Here is a 17992-nt window from a genome sequence, read left to right on the forward strand (position 1 = left end):
CAACCCACCTAATCGGACCGCCTGAGGGGCACCCAAGTGTGAAAGTCTTGCAGGGGCAGCCCGGGCACCATTCCAAAGCACTATCTGTAGTTCCTTCAGGAAATACCCATCTAGTTATAGTGCTTTGGAACAAAGCACTATACTGTTATTCCACCGTGGTAAACTTCTTCTTATTCTTATTATTCAGTCCGCACGTAATGCGGCCCGAACCGCTAAACTCACAGACTCCAGTGAGGTGTCATTTCGAAGCCAGCGTTCCTGAGAGGTGTGCTAAGTATTTTTCGTGTCGATCGGATTTGTAGTTTTTGCGCAATTTGTGTTTGAAAAAAGTCTTTCAATGCGTTTCAATGGAGAAATTTTCCTATACGTTTATAATGGGCTGGTTTCTGAGGCAATTTCTAAAAATAACTGCCACCTGGCTGATTAGCTCATTGATATGCGCAGTCAGACACAGTTACTATGCCAACGCCTATGAAATCTACATCAGCTCACCAGGTCACAAGTTTTGTCAGATAATATCAGCTCTTAAAGTGACAGTACAGCACAATTCCAAACCACTATCCGTAGTCTTATGATTATTAGACTGTGGCCCGATTCTAACTCATCGGGTATTCTAGAATATGCATGTCCACGTAGTATATTGCACAGCCACGCAGTATACAGTGCAGAGCCGTGCAGTACACAGCGCAGAGCCGCGCAGTACACAGCGCAGAGCCGCGCAGTACACAGCGCAGAGCCGCGCAGTATAAAGCGCAGAGCCGCGCAGTACACAGCGCAGAGCCGCGCAGTACACAGCGCAGAGCCGCGCAGTACACAGCGCAGAGCCGCGCAGTATAAAGCGCAGAGCCGCGCAGTACACACCGCAGAGCCGCGCAGTACACAGCGCAGAGCCGCGCAGTACACAGCGCAGAGCCGCGCAGTATAAAGCGCAGAGCCGTGCAGTACACAGCGCAGAGCCGCGCAGTACACAGCGCAGAGCCGTGCAGTACACAGCGCAGAGCCGCGCAGTATAAAGCGCAGAGCCGTGCAGTACACAGCGCAGAGCCGCGCAGTACACAGCGCAGAGCCGCACAGTACACAGCGCAGAGCCGCGCAGTATAAAGCGCAGAGCCGCGCAGTACACAGCGCAGAGCCGCGCAGTACACAGCGCAGAGCCGTGCAGTACACAGCGCAGAGCCGCGCAGTTTAAAGCGCAGAGCCGTGCAGTACACAGCGCAGAGCCGCGCAGTACACAGCGCAGAGCCGCGCAGTACACAGCGCAGAGCCGCGCAGTATAAAGCGCAGAGCCGCGCAGTACACAGCGCAGAGCCGCGCAGTACACAGCGCAGAGCCGTGCAGTACACAGCGCAGAGCCGCGCAGTATAAAGCGCAGAGCCGTGCAGTACACAGCGCAGAGCCGCGCAGTACACAGCGCAGAGCCGCGCAGTACACAGCGCAGAGCCGCGCAGTATAAAGCGCAGAGCCGCGCAGTATAAAGCGCAGAGCCGCGCAGTACACAGCGCAGAGCCGCGCAGTACACAGCGCAGAGCCGTGCAGTACACAGCGCAGAGCCGCGCAGTATAAAGCGCAGAGCCGTGCAGTACACAGCGCAGAGCCGCGCAGTACACAGAGCAGAGCCGTGCAGTACACAGCGCAGAGCCGCGCAGTATAAAGCGCAGAGCCGTGCAGTACACAGCGCAGAGCCGTGCAGTACACAGCGCAGAGCCGTGCAGTACACAGCGCAGAGCCATGCAGTACACAGCGCAAAGCCGCGCAGTATAAAGCGCAGAGCCGCGCAGTATAAAGCGGAGAGCCGCGCAGTACACAGCGCAGAGCCGAGCAGTACACAGCGCAGAGCCGCGCAGTAGACAGCGCAGAGCCGTGCAGTACAGAGCGCAGAGCCGCACAGTATAAAGCGCAGAGCCGCGCAGTATACCGCGCAGAGCCGTGCAGTACACAGCGCAGAGCCGCGCAGTACACAGCGCAGAGCCGCGCAGTACACAGCGCAGAGCCGCGCAGTACACAGCGCAGAGCCACGCAGTACACAGCGCAGAGCCGAGCAGTACACAGCGCAGAGCCGCGCAGTACACAGCGCAGAGCCGCGCAGTATACAGCGCAGAGCTGCGCAGTACACAGCGCAGAGCCGCGCAGTACAGAGCGCAGAGCCGCACAGTATAAAGCGCAGAGCCGCGCAGTACACAGCGCAGAGCCGCGCAGAGCCGCGCAGTACACAGCGCAGAGCCGTGCAGTACACAGCGCAGAGCCGCGCAGTATAAAGCGCAGAGCCGTGCAGTACACAGCGCAGAGCCGCGCAGTACACAGCGCAGAGCCGTGCAGTACACAGCGCAGAGCCGCGCAGTATAAAGCGCAGAGCCGTGCAGTACACAGCGCAGAGCCGTGCAGTACACAGCGCAGAGCCGTGCAGTACACAGCGCAGAGCCATGCAGTACACAGCGCAAAGCCGCGCAGTATAAAGCGCAGAGCCGCGCAGTATAAAGCGGAGAGCCGCGCAGTACACAGCGCAGAGCCGAGCAGTACACAGCGCAGAGCCGCGCAGTAGACAGCGCAGAGCCGTGCAGTACAGAGCGCAGAGCCGCACAGTATAAAGCGCAGAGCCGCGCAGTATACCGCGCAGAGCCGTGCAGTACACAGCGCAGAGCCGCGCAGTACACAGCGCAGAGCCGCGCAGTACACAGCGCAGAGCCGCGCAGTACACAGCGCAGAGCCACGCAGTACACAGCGCAGAGCCGAGCAGTACACAGCGCAGAGCCGCGCAGTACACAGCGCAGAGCCGCGCAGTACACAGCGCAGAGCCGCGCAGTATACAGCGCAGAGCTGCGCAGTACACAGCGCAGAGCCGCGCAGTACAGAGCGCAGAGCCGCACAGTATAAAGCGCAGAGCCGCGCAGTACACAGCGCAGAGCCGCGCAGAGCCGCGCAGTACACAGTGCAGAGCCGCACAGTACACAGCACAGAGCCGCGCAGTACACAGCGCAGAGCCACCCAGTATACAGCGCAGAGCCGCGCAGTACGCAGCGTAGAGCCACGCAGTATGCAGCGCAGAGCCGCGCAGTATACAGCGCTGAGCCGCGTAGTATACAGCGCAGAGCCCCGCAGTATATAGTGCAGAGCCCCGCAGTATACAGCGCAGACACGCGCAGTACACAGCACGGACACGCGCAGTACACAGCGCAGAGCCGCGCAGTACACAGCGCAGAGCCGCGTAGTATACAGCGAAGAGCCACGCAGTATATAGCGCAGAGCCGTGCAGTACAAAGCGCAGAGCTGCGCAGAGCTGCGCAGTATACAGCGCAGAGCTGCGCAGTATACAGCGCAGAACGCACAGTACACAGTGCAGAGCCGCGCAGTACACAGCGCAGAGCCGTGCAGTACACAGCGCAGAGCCGCGCAGTACACAGCGCAGAGCCACGCAGTATACAGCGCAGAGCCGCGTAGTATACAGCGCAGAGCCGCGTAGTATACAGCGCAGAGCCACGCAGTATACAGCACAGAGCCACGCAGTATACAGCGCAGAGCCACGTAGTTATACTGCCCAGTCACGTAGTATATTGTCCAGTCACATAGTATACTGCATATCCCTGTTAAAAAAAAAAAAGAATTAAAATAAAAAAGTTACATACTCACCTCCTGGAGCGGCCGGTATCTGATGGTTGTTGCACCTCCTAGAGCGGCCGGTACACGATGCTTGTTGCACCTGGAGTGGCCGGTACCCGATGCTTGTTGCGCGCTCCGGTCCCAAGAGTGCATTGCGGTCTCACGAGATGATGACGTAGCGGTGTTGTGAGACAGAAAGACGGAAGTGCCCTTAGATAATTAGATAGTAGATTACCCCGCTCACCAATTCGGAACCCGAGAGGCCCGGCCCACCAAATCGGACCCCGAGGGGCCCGGCCCACCAAATCGGACCCAGAGTGACCCCGCCCCCTAAATCAGACCCAGAGTGACCCCGCCCACCAAATCGGACCCAGAGTGGCTCCGCCCACCAAATCAGACCCAGAGTGACCCCTTCCACCAAATCGGACCCAGAGTGACCCCTTCCACCAAATCGGGCCCAGAGTGACCCCGCCCACCAAATCGGACCCAGAGTGACCCCACCCACCAAATCGGACCCTGAGGTGCCCAGCCCACCAAATCAGACCCTGAGGTGCCCAGCCCACCAAATCGGACCGAGTGACCCCACCCACCAAATTGGTCCCTAAGGTGCCCCGCCCACCAAATCGGACCCAGAGTGGCTCCGCCCACCGAATCGGACCCAGAGTGGCCGCGCCCACAGAATCGGACCAAAAGTGACCCCGCCCACCGAATCGGACCTAGATTTACCCCGCCCACAAAATCAGACCCAGATTGACCCAACCCACCAAATCGGACCGCCTGAGGGGCACCCAAGTGTGAAAGTCTTGCAGGGGCAGCCCGGGCACCATTCCAAAGCACTATCTGTAGTTCCTTCAGGAAATACCCATCTAGTTCTTATTATTATTATTCAGTCCGCACGTAATGCGGCCCGAACCGCTAAACTCACAGACTCCAGTGAGGTGTCATTTCGAAACCAGCGTTCCTGAGAGGTGTGCTAAGTATTTTTCGTGTCGATCGGATTTGTAGTTTTGGCGCAATTTGCGTTTGAAAAAAGTGTCTCAATGCATTTCAATAGGGAAATTTTCCAATACGTTTATAATGGGCCTGATTTCTGAGGCAATTTCTAAAAATAACTGCCACCTGGCTGATTACCTCATTGATATGCGCAGTGAGACCCAGTTACTATGCCAACGCCTATAAACTCTACCAGCCCACCAGGTCACAAGTTTTGTCAGATAATATCAGCTCTTAAAGTGACAGTACAGCACAATTACAAAGCACTAAGACTAATCTGTAGTCTTATCATTATTGCCCCGCTCACCAAATCGGACCCAGCCCACCAAATCGGACGAGAGTGCCCCCGCTTGCCAAATCGGACCCAGAGTGGCGCCGCCCGTCAAGTCGGACCCAGAGTGGCGCCGCCCGTCAAGTCGGACCCAGAGTGGCGCCGCCCGCCAAATCGGACCCAGAGTGGCGCCGCCCGCCAAATCGGACCCAGAGTGGCGCCGCCCGCCAAATCGGACCCAGAGTGGCGCCGCCCGCCAAATCGGACCCAGAGTGGCGCCGCCCGCCAAATCGGACCCAGAGTGGCGCCGCCCACCAAATCGGACCCAGAGTGGCGCCGCCCGCCAAATCGGACCCAGAGTGGCGCCGCCCGCCAAATCGGACCCAGAGTGGCGCCGCCCGCCAAATCGGACACAGAGTTGCGCCGCCCGCCAAATCGGACCCAGAGAGGCGCCGCCCGCCAAATCGGACCCAGAGTGGCGCCGCCCGCAAAATCGGACCCAGAGTGGCGCCGCCCGCCAAATCGGACCCAGAGTGACCCGGGCCGCCAAATCGGACCCAGAGTGACCCGGGCCGCCAAATCGGACCCAGAGTGACCCGGGCCGCCAAATCGGACCCAGAGTGGCGCCGCCCACCAAATCGGACCCAGAGTGGCGCCGCCCGCCAAATCGGACCCAGAGTGGCGCCGCCCGCCAAATCGGACCCAGAGTGGCGCCGCCCGCCAAATCGGACCCAGAGTGGCGCCGCCCACCAAATCGGACCCAGAGTGACCCGGGCCGCCAAATCGGACCCAGAGTGGCGCCGCCCACCAAATCGGACCCAGAGTGGCGCCGCCCGCCAAATCGGACCCAGAGTGGCGCCGCCCGCCAAATCGGACCCAGAGTGGCGCCGCCCGCCAAATCGGACCCAGAGTGGCGCCGCCCGCCAAATCGGACCCAGAGTGGCGCCGCCCCGCCAAATCGGACCCAGAGTGACCCGGCCCGCCAAATCGGACCCAGAGTGACCCGGCCCGCCAAATCGGACCCAGAGTGACCCGGCCCGCCAAATCGGACCCAGAGTGACCCGGCCCGCCAAATCGGACCCAGAGTGACCCGGCTCGCCAAATCGGACCCAGAGTGACCCGGCCCGCCAAATCGGACCCAGAGTGACCCGGCCCGCCAAATCGGACCCAGAGTGACCCGGCCCGCCAAATCGGACCCAGAGTGGCGCCGCCCACCAAGTCGGACCCAGAGTGGCGCCGCCCGCCAAGTCGGACCCAGAGTGGCGCCGCCCGCCAAGTCGGACCCAGAGTGGCGCCGCCCGCCAAGTCGGACCCAGAGTGGCGCCGCCCACCAAGTCGGACCCAGAGTGGCGCCGCGCGCCAAGTCGGACCCAGAGTGGCGCCGCCCGCCAAGTCGGACCCAGAGTGGCGCCGCCCATCAAATCGGACCCAGAGTGGCGCCGCCCGTCAAATCGGACCCAGAGTGACCCGGGCCACCAAATCGGACCCAGAGTGACCCGGGCCACCAAATCGGACCCAGAGTGACCCGGGCCACCAAATCGGACCCAGAGTGACCCGGGCCACCAAATCGGACCCAGAGTGACCCGGGCCACCAAATCGGACCCAGAGTGACCCGGGCCACCAAATCGGACCCAGAGTGACCCGGGCCACCAAATCGGACCCAGAGTGACCCGTGCCACCAAATCGGACCCAGAGTGACCCGGGCCACCAAATCGGACCCAGAGTGACCCGGGCCACCAAATCGGACCCAGAGTGACCCGGGCCACCAAATCGGACCCAGAGTGACCCGGGCCACCAAATCGGACCCAGAGTGACCCGGGCCACCAAATCGGACCCAGAGTGACCCGGGCCACCAAATCGGACCCAGAGTGACCCGGGCCACCAAATCGGACCCAGAGTGACCCGGGCCACCAAATCGGCCCCAGAGTGACCCGGGCCACCAAATCGGGCCCAGAGTGACCCGGGCCACCAAATCGGGCCCAGAGTGACCCGGGTTGACCAAATCGGGCCCAGAGTGACCCGGGCCACCAAATCGGGCCCAGAGTGACCCGGGCCACCAAATGGGACCCAGAGTGACCCGGGCCACCAAATGGGACCCAGAGTGACCCGGGCCACCAAATGGGACCCAGAGTGACCCGGGCCACCAAATGGGACCCAGAGTGACCCGGCCCACCAAATGGGACGCAGAGTGACCCGGCCCACCAAATGGGACCCAGAGTGACCCGGCCCACCAAATGGGACCCAGAGTGACCCGGCCCACCAAATGGGACCCAGAGTGACCCGGCCCACCAAATGGGACCCAGAGTGACCCGGCCCACCAAATGGGACCCAGAGTGACCCGGCCCACCAAATGGGACCCAGAGTGACCCGGCCCACCAAATGGGACCCAGAGTGACCCGGCCCACCAAATGGGACCCAGAGTGACCCGGCCCACCAAATGGGACCCAGAGTGACCCGGCCCACCAAATCGGACCCAGAGTGACCCGGCCCACCAAATCGGACCCAGAGTGACCCGGCCCACCAAGCCTCAACCCTGAGGGGCTACAACTACCAAACCAGCGCCTGAGGGGCACCCAAGTGTGAAAGTCTTGCAGGGGCAGCCCGGGCACCATTCCAAAGCACTATCTGTAGTTCCTTCAGGAAATACCCATCTAGTTCTTATTATTATTCAGTCCGCACGTAATGCGGCCCGAACCGCTTCACTCACAGACTCCAGTGAGGTGTCATTTCGAAGCCAGCGTCCCCAAGAGGTGTGCTAAGTATTTTTCGTGTCGATCGGATTTGTAGTTTTGGCGCAATTTGCGTTTGAAAATGTTTTTTCCCCTCATTGTAATGCTTTTCAATAGGGAAATTTTCACATAGGTTATAATGGCCGGGTTTCTGAGGCAATTTGAAATGTACCTGCCACCTGGCTGATTAGCTCATTGATATGCTCAGTCAGGCCCAGTTACTATGCCAACGCCTGCGAACTGTACATGACCCTAGCAGGACAGTTTTGGCAGATAATATCAGCTCTTAAAGTGATAGCACAGCACAATTTCAAAGCACTATCTATAGTCTTATTATAATTATTGCCCCGCTCACCAAATCGGACCCAGCCCGCCAAATCGGACCCAGAGTGGCGCCGCCCGCCAAATCGAACCCAGAGTGGCGCCGCCCGCCAAATCGGACCCAGAGTGGCGCCGCCCGCCAAATCGGACCCAGAGTGGCGCCGCCCGCCAAATCGGACCCAGGGTGGCGCCGCCCGCCAACTCGGACCCAGGGTGGCGCCGCCCGCCAACTCGGACCCAGGGTGGCGCCGCCCGCCAACTCGGACCCAGGGTGGCGCCGCCCGCCAAATCGGACCCAGGGTGGCGCCGCCCGCCAAATCGGACCCAGGGTGGCGCCGCCCGCCAAATCGGAACCAGGGTGGCGCCGCCCGCCAAATCGGACCCAGAGTGGCGCCGCCCGCCAAATCGGACCCAGAGTGGCGCCGCCCGCCAAATCGGACCCAGAGTGGCGCCGCCCGCCAAATCGGACCCAGAGTGGCGCCGCCCGCCAAATCGGACCCAGAGTGGCGCCGCCCGCCAAATCGGACCCAGAGTGGCTCCGCCCGCCAAATCGGACCCAGAGTGGCGCCGCCCGCCAAGTCGGACCCAGAGTGGCGCCGCCCGCCAAATCGGACCCGGAGTGGCGCCGCCCGCCAAATCGGACCCGGAGTGGCGCCGCCAACCAAATCGGACCCGGAGTGGCGCGGCCCGCCAAATCGGACCCGGAGTGGCGCGGCCCGCCAAATCGGACCCGGAGTGGCGCGGCCCGCCAAATCGGACCCGGAGTGGCGCGGCCCGCCAAATCGGACCCGGAGTGGCGCGGCTAGCCAAATCGGACCCGGAGTGGCGCGGCCCGCCAAATCGGACCCGGAGTGGCGCGGCCCGCCAAATCGGACGCGGAGTGGCGCGGCCCGCCAAATCGGACCCGGAGTGGCGCGGCCCGCCAAATCGGACCCGGAGTGGCGCGGCCCGCCAAATCAGACCCGGAGTGACCCGGCCCCCCAAATCGGACCCGGAGTGGCGCGGCCCGCCAGATCGGACCCGGAGTGGCGCGGCCCGCCAAATCGGACCCCGAGTGGCGCGGCCCGCCAAATCGGACCCCGAGTGGCGCGGCCCGCCAAATCGGACCCCGAGTGGCACGGCCCCCCAAATCGGACCCCGAGTGGCGCGGTCCCCCAAATCGGACCCCGAGTGACCCGGCCCCCCAAATCGGACCCCGAGTGACCCGGGCCACCAAATCGGACCCAGAGTGGCCTCAACCCTGAGGGGCTACAACTACCAAACCAGCACCTGAGGGGCACCCAAGTGTGAAAGTCTTGCAGGGGCAGCCCGGGCACCATTCCAAAGCACTATCTGTAGTTCCTTCAGGAAATACCCATCTAGTTCTTCTTCTTATTCTTATTATTATTAGGCTTTTTTCCGCAATTAATGCGGCCCAAACCATAAAACGCACAGACTCCAGTGAGGTGTCATTTCGAAGCCAGCGTCCACGAGAGGTGTGCTAAGTTATTTTCATGTCGATCGGATTTGTAGTTTTGGTGCAATTTGCATTTGAAAATTGTTTCCCCCTCATTGGAAAGCATTGTTTCAATGCATTTCAATAGGGACATTTTCCTATACGTTTAAAATGGTCTGGTTTCTGAGGCAATTTCTAAAAATAACTTAACTGCCAAATGCCACCTGGCTGATTAGCTCATTGATATGCGCAGTCAGACACAGTTACTATGCCAACGCTTACCAACTCCTCCAGGTCAGTTTTGTCAGATAATATCAGCTCTTAAAGTGACAGCACAGCCCAATTTCAAAGCACTATCTGTAGTCTTATTATTATTACAGTATACAGCGCAGAGCCCCGCAGTATACAGCGCAGAGCCCCGCAGTATACAGCGCAGAGCCCCGCAGTATACAGCGCAGAGCCGCGCAGTATACAGCGCAGAGCCGCGCAGTATACAGCGCAGAGCCGCGCATTATACAGCACGGAGCCGCGCAGCATACAGCGAAGAGCCGCGCAGCATACAGCGCAGAGCCGCTCAGCATACAGCGCAGAGCCCCGCAGCATACAGCGCAAAGCCCCGCAGCATACAGCGCAGAGCCGCGCAGTATACAGCGCGGAGCCGCGCATTATACAGCACGGAGCCGCGCAGCGTATAGCGCGGAGCCGCGCAGCATACAGCGCAAAGCCTCGCAGCATACAGCGCAGAGCCCCGCAGTATACAGCGCAGAGCCGCGCAGCATACAGCGCAGAGCCCCGCAGCATACAGCGCAGAGCCCCGCAGCATACAGCGCAGAGCCGCGCAGTATACAGCGCGGAGCCGCGCATTATACAGCACGGAGCCGCGCAGCATATAGCGCGGAGCCGCGCAGCATACAGCGCAGAGCCCCGCAGCATACAGCGCAGAGCCCCGCAGTATACAGCACGGAGCCGCGCAGCATACAGCGAAGAGCCGCGCAGCATACAGCGCAGAGCCGCGCAGCATACAGCGCAGAGCCCCGCAGCATACAGCGCAGAGCCCCGCAGCATACAGCGCAGAGCCGCGCAGTATACAGCGCGGAGCCGCGCATTATACAGCACGGAGCCGCGCAGTATACAGCGCAGAGCCGCACAGCATACAGCGCAGAGCCCCGCAGCATACAGCGCAGAGCCGCGCATTATACAGCGCAGAGCCCCGCAGCATACAGCGCAGAGCCCCGCAGCATACATCGCAGAGCCCCGCAGCATACAGCGCAGAGCCCCGCAGTATACAGCGCAGAGCCGCGCAGTATACAGCGCAGAGCCGCACAGCATACAGCGCAGAGCCCCGCAGCATACAGCGCAGAGCCGCGCATTATACAGCGCAGAGCCACGCAACATACAGCGCAGAGCCGCGCAGCATACAGCGCAGAGCCGCGCAGCATACAGCGCAGAGCCCCGCAGCATACAGCGCAGAGCCCCGCAGCATACAGCGTGGAGCCCCGCAGCATACAGCGCGGAGCTGCGCAGTATACAGCGCGGAGCCGTGCATTATACAGCGCGGAGCCACGCAGCATACAGCGCGGAGCCGCGCAGCATACAGCGCGGAGCCGCGCAGCATACAGCGCAGAGCAGCGCAGCATACAGCGCAGAGTCGCGCAGCATACAGCGCAGAGCCGCGCAGCATACAGCGCAGTCAGACCCAGTTACTATGCCAACGCCTATGAACTCTACATGAGTCCAGCACACAAGTTTTGTCAGATAATATCAGCTCTTAAAGTGACAGCATCGCACAATTCCAAAGCACTATCTGTAGTCATATTATAATTATTGCCCCGCTCACCAATTCGGACCCCGAGTGGCGCCGCCAGCCAAATCGGACCCCGAGTGGCGCCGCCCGCCAAATCGGACCCAGAGTGGCGCCGCCCGCCAAATCGGACCCAGAGTGGCGCCGCCCGCCAACTCGGACCCAGAGTGACCCGGGCCACCAAATCGGACCCAGAGTGACCCGGGCCACCAAATCGGACCCAGAGTGACCCGGGCCACCAAATCGGACCCAGAGTGACCCGGGCCACCAAATCGGACCCAGAGTGACCCGGGCCACCAAATCGGACCCAGAGTGACCCGGGCCACCAAATCGGACCCAGAGTGACCCGGCCCACCAAATCGGACCCAGAGTGACCCGGGCCGCCAAATCGGACCCAGAGTGACCCGGGCCGCCAAATCGGACCCAGAGTGACCCGGGCCGCCAAATCGGACCCAGAGTGACCCAGGCCGCCAAATCGGACCCAGAGTGACCCGGGCCGCCAAATCGGACCCAGAGTGACCCGGGCCGCCAAATCGGACCCAGAGTGACCCGGGCCGCCAAATCGGACCCAGAGTGACCCGGGCCACCAAATCGGACCCAGAGTGACCCGGGCCACCAAATCGGACCCAGAGTGACCCGGGCCGCCAAATCGGATCCAGAGTGACCCGGGCCGCCAAATCGGACCCAGAGTGACCCGGGCCGCCAAATCGGACCCAGAGTGACCCGGGCCCCCAAATCGGACCCAGAGTGACCCGGGCCACCAAATCGGACCCAGAGTGACCCGGCCCACCAAATCGGACCCAGAGTGACCCGGCCCACCAAATCGGACCCAGAGTGAACCGGCCCACCAAATCGGACCCAGAGTGACCCGGCCCACCAAATCGGACCCAGAGTGACCCGGCCCACCAAATCGGACCCAGAGTGACCCGGGCCACCAAATCGGACCCAGAGTGACCCGGCCCACCAAATGGGACCCAGAGTGACCCGGCCCACCAAATGGGACCCAGAGTGACCCGGCCCACCAAATGGGACCCAGAGTTACCCGGCCCACCAAATGGGACCCAGAGTGACCCGGCCCACCAAATGGGACCCAGAGTGACCCGGCCCACCAAATGGGACCCAGAGTGACCCGGCCCACCAAATGGGACCCAGAGTGACCCGGCCCACCAAATGGGACCCAGAGTGACCCGGCCCACCAAATGGGACCCAGAGTGACCCGGCCCACCAAATGGGACCCAGAGTGACCCGGCCCACCAAATGGGACCCAGAGTGGCCTCAACCCTGAGGGGCTACAACTACCAAACCAGCGCCTGAGGGGCACCCAAGTGTGAAAGTCTTGCAGGGGCAGCCCGGGCACCATTCCAAAGCACTATCTGTAGTTCCTTCAGGAAATACCCATCTAGTTCTTATTATTACTATTCAGTCCGCACGTAATGCGGCCCGAACCGCTAAACTCACAGACTCCAGTGAGGTGTCATTTCGAAGCCAGCGTTCCTGAGAGGTGTGCTAAGTATTTTTCGTGTCGATCGGATTTGTAGTTTTGGCGCAATTTGCGTTTGAAAAAAGTGTCTCAATGCATTTCAATAGGGAAATTTTCCAATACGTTTATAATGGGCCTGATTTCTGAGGCAATTTCTAAAAATAACTGCCACCTGGCTGATTACCTCATTGATATGCGCAGTGAGACCCAGTTACTATGCCAACGCCTATAAACTCTACCAGCCCACCAGGTCACAAGTTTTGTCAGATAATATCAGCTCTTAAAGTGACAGTACAGCACAATTACAAAGCACTATCTGTAGTCTTATCATTATTGCCCCGCTCACCAAATTGGACCCAGCCCACCAAATCGGACCCAGAGTGACCCGGCCCACCAAATCGGACCCAGAGTGACCCGGCCCACCAAATCGGACCCAGAGTGACCCGGGCCACCAAATCGGACCCAGAGTGACCCGGCCCACCAAATGGGACCCAGAGTGACCCGGCCCACCAAATGGGACCCAGAGTGACCCGGCCCACCAAATGGGACCCAGAGTTACCCGGCCCACCAAATGGGACCCAGAGTGACCCGGCCCACCAAATGGGACCCAGAGTGACCCGGCCCACCAAATGGGACCCAGAGTGACCCGGCCCACCAAATGGGACCCAGAGTGACCCGGCCCACCAAATGGGACCCAGAGTGACCCGGCCCACCAAATGGGACCCAGAGTGACCCGGCCCACCAAATGGGACCCAGAGTGACCCGGCCCACCAAATGGGACCCAGAGTGGCCTCAACCCTGAGGGGCTACAACTACCAAACCAGCGCCTGAGGGGCACCCAAGTGTGAAAGTCTTGCAGGGGCAGCCCGGGCACCATTCCAAAGCACTATCTGTAGTTCCTTCAGGAAATACCCATCTAGTTCTTATTATTATTATTCAGTCCGCACGTAATGCGGCCCGAACCGCTAAACTCACAGACTCCAGTGAGGTGTCATTTCGAAGCCAGCGTTCCTGAGAGGTGTGCTAAGTATTTTTCGTGTCGATCGGATTTGTAGTTTTGGCGCAATTTGCGTTTGAAAAAAGTGTCTCAATGCATTTCAATAGGGAAATTTTCCAATACGTTTATAATGGGCCTGATTTCTGAGGCAATTTCTAAAAATAACTGCCACCTGGCTGATTACCTCATTGATATGCGCAGTGAGACCCAGTTACTATGCCAACGCCTATAAACTCTACCAGCCCACCAGGTCACAAGTTTTGTCAGATAATATCAGCTCTTAAAGTGACAGTACAGCACAATTACAAAGCACTATCTGTAGTCTTATCATTATTGCCCCGCTCACCAAATCGGACCCAGCCCACCAAATCGGACCAGAGTGCCCCCGCTTGCCAAATCGGACCCAGAGTGCCCCCGCCCGCCAAATCGGACCCAGAGTGGCGCCGCCCGTCAAGTCGGACCCAGAGTGGCGCCGCCCGCCAAATCGGACCCAGAGTGGCGCCGCCCGCCAAATCGGACCCAGAGTGGCGCCGCCCGCCAAATCGGACCCAGAGTCGCGCCGCCCGCCAAATCGGACCCAGAGTGGCGCCGCCCGCCAAATCGGACCCAGAGTGGCGCCGCCCGCCAAATCGGACCCAGAGTGGCGCCGCCCACCAAATCAGACCCAGAGTTGCGCCGCCCGCCAAATCGGACCCACAGAGGCGCCGCCCGCCAAATCGGACCCAGAGTGGCGCCGCCCGCCAAATCGGACCCAGAGTGGCGCCGCCCGCCAAATCGGACCCAGAGTGGCCCGGGCCACCAAATCGGACCCAGAGTGACCCGGGCCGCCAAATCGGACCCAGAGTGACCCGGGCCGCCAAATCGGACCCAGAGTGACCCGGGCCGCCAAATCGGACCCAGAGTGGCGCCGCCCGCCAAATCGGACCCAGAGTGGCGCCGCCCGCCAAATTGGACCCAGAGTGGCGCCGCCCGCCAAATCGGACCCAGAGTGGCGCCGCCCGCCAAATCGGACCCAGAGTGGCGCCGCCCGCCAAATCAGACCCAGAGTGGCGCCGCCCGCCAAATCGGACCCAGAGTGGCGCCGCCCGCCAAATCGGACCCAGAGTGACCCGGGCCGCCAAATCGGACCCAGAGTGGCGCCGCCCGCCAAATCGGACCCAGAGTGGCGCCGCCCGCCAAATCGGACCCAGAGTGGCGCCGCCCGCCAAATCGGACCCAGAGTGGCGCCGCCCGCCAAATCGGACCCAGAGTGGCGCCGCCCGCCAAATCGGACCCAGAGTGACCCGGCCCGCCAAATCGGACCCAGAGTGACCCGGCCCGCCAAATCGGACCCAGAGTGACCCGGCCCGCCAAATCGGACCCAGAGTGACCCGGCCCGCCAAATCGGACCCAGAGTGACCCGGCCCGCCAAATCGGACCCAGAGTGACCCGGCCCGCCAAATCGGACCCAGAGTGACCCGGCCCGCCAAATCGGACCCAGAGTGGCGCCGCCCGCCAAATCGGACCCAGAGTGGCGCCGCCCGCCAAATCGGACCCAGAGTGGCGCCGCCCGCCAAGTCGGACCCAGAGTGGCGCCGCCCGCCAAGTCGGACCCAGAGTGGCGCCGCCCGCCAAGTCGGACCCAGAGTGGCGCCGCCCGCCAAGTCGGACCCAGAGTGGCGCCGCCCCTTAAATCGGACCCAGAGTGGCGCCGCCCGTCAAATCGGACCCAGAGTGACCCGGGCCACCAAATCGGACCCAGAGTGACCCGGGCCACCAAATCGGACCCAGAGTGACCCGGGCCACCAAATCGGACCCAGAGTGACCCGGGCCACCAAATCGGACCCAGAGTGACCCGGGCCACCAAATCGGACCCAGAGTGACCCGGGCCACCAAATCGGACCCAGAGTGACCCGGGCCACCAAATCGGACCCAGAGTGACCCGGGCCACCAAATCGGACCCAGAGTGACCCGGGCCACCAAATCGGACCCAGAGTGTCCCGGGCCACCAAATCGGACCCAGAGTGTCCCGGGCCACCAAATCGGACCCAGAGTGACCCGGGCCACCAAATCGGACCCAGAGTGACCCGGGCCACCTAATCGGACCCAGAGTGACCCGGGCCACCAAATCGGACCCAGAGTGACCCGGCCCACCAAATCGGACCCAGAGTGACCCGGGCCACCAAATCGGACCCAGAGTGACCCGGGCCACCAAATCGGACCCAGAGTGACCCGGGCCACCAAATCGGGCCCAGAGTGACCCAGGCCACCAAATCGGGCCCAGAGTGACCCGGGCCACCAAATCGGGCCCAGAGTGACCCGGGTTGACCAAATCGGGCCCAGAGTGACCCGGGCCACCAAATCGGGCCCAGAGTGACCCGGGCCACCAAATGGGACCCAGAGTGACCCAGGCCACCAAATGGGACCCAGAGTGACCCGGGCCACCAAATGGGACCCAGAGTGACCCGGCCCACCAAATGGGACCCAGAGTGACCCGGCCCACCAAATGGGACCCAGAGTGACCCGGCCCACCAAATGGGACCCAGAGTGACCCGGCCCACCAAATGAGACCCAGAGTGACCCGGCCCACCAAATGGGACCCAGAGTGACCCGGCCCACCAAATCGGACCCAGAGTGACCCGGCCCACCAAATCGGACCCAGAGTGACCCGGCCCACCAAATCGGACCCAGAGTGACCCGGCCCACCAAGCCTCAACCCTGAGGGGCTACAACTACCAAACCAGCGCCTGAGGGGCACCCAAGTGTGAAAGTCTTGCAGGGGCAGCCCGGGCACCATTCCAAAGCACTATCTGTAGTTCCTTCAGGAAATACCCATCTAGTTCTATTCTATTACCCCTTCTATCTGTACCAGGGGGTATGGGTTATGGGCACTGACATCTGTCATAGATGCCTTGAGCATCTCCCCCTTTATCGATGAATCATGATTTCCTCTTGCACGCACGTGCTTTTTATGCGGACCTTTATGGGGGTATGACTCTCCATGATATATGTGCCAGCGCCTTTAATTTATGTTACCGACTGCTTTTTGCGCCTGCGCAGTATGCATCTCAATAACACTTCTTCTATTGAGAAGTTCACGCTTTGCTCACTCGTGAGCCTCTGACTTCCATCACTGGCTTCCTTACACTTGTGCACTACATATCTTTAATGATCTTACCCCTTTTTTTTTTTTCTCTTCTCCCCATGTTCACTCACCTCTTTCTTGTTGTACCTACCTGATTGACTTCTATTTAAAGACTGCATGACCTCTCTTTCCTACACTTCCCCTAACGAAACTGCGCTCTGCAGCGATACATGTGGGGCTTGCCACATTACTGGGAGGGGCTGGCGAGGACCCAGCGGTCATGGTGCACATTGGCACAAATGACAAAGTTAGAGGTAGGTGGAAGGTCCTTAAAGATGATTTCAGGGAATTAGGCTGCAAGCTGAAAGCAAGGACCTCCAACGTGGTATTTTCCGAAATACTGCCTGTACCACGTGCCACGCCAGAGAGGCAACGGGAGATTAGGGAGGTTAATAAGTGGCTCAAGAATTGGTGTAGGAAGGAGGGGTTTGGGTTCCTGCAGAACTGGGCCGACTTCTCAGTTGGCTACAGGCTCTACGCTAGGGATGGGCTGCACCTCAATGGGGAAGGTGCAGCTGTGCTGGGGGAGACAATGGTTAGAAGGTTGGAGGAGTGTTTAAACTAGGGATTGGGGGGGAGGGTATTCATTTTATAGGAGGGGAAGATAGTGCAGATAGAGACCTGGGCACAAATAAGGAAGTTGGGGGTGGCGGTGGCATGGGGGGTGGGGTTAGAACAGTTAGTAATTTAAGAAAGAATAGAGGTACAGAGAGTAACATCAAGTGCATGTATACTAATGCCAGAAGCCTCGCCAACAAAATGGATGAATTAGAACTAATGTTGTTGGAGCATAATTATGACATGGTGGGGATATCTGAGACGTGGCTGGATGAGAGCCATGACTGGGCTGTTAACTTGCAGGGCTATTGCCTTTTCAGAAATGACCGTACAGATAAGCGAGGGGGTGGGGTGTGTCTGTATGTAAAATCGACCTTAAAACCCATCCTGCGTGATAATATAGGTGAATCTAATGAAAATGTAGAGTCTCTGTGGGTGGAGATAAGGGGAGGGGGAAAAAATAATAAATTACTGATAGGGGTTTGTTATAAATCTCCAAAACTAATGGAAGCAATGGAGAATATCCTCGTAAAGCAAATAGATGAAGCTGCGACTCAAGGAGAAGTCATTATTATGGGGGACTTCAACTACCCTGAAATAGATTGGGGAACAGAAACCTGCAGTTCCAGCAAAGGTAATCGGTTTTTGACAACTATGAGAGACAATTACCTTTCACAACTGGTTCAGGA

This window comes from Ranitomeya variabilis, chromosome 2 (assembly GCF_051348905.1).
Source record: "Ranitomeya variabilis isolate aRanVar5 chromosome 2, aRanVar5.hap1, whole genome shotgun sequence".
In the NCBI taxonomy this organism is placed as follows: domain Eukaryota; kingdom Metazoa; phylum Chordata; class Amphibia; order Anura; family Dendrobatidae; genus Ranitomeya; species Ranitomeya variabilis.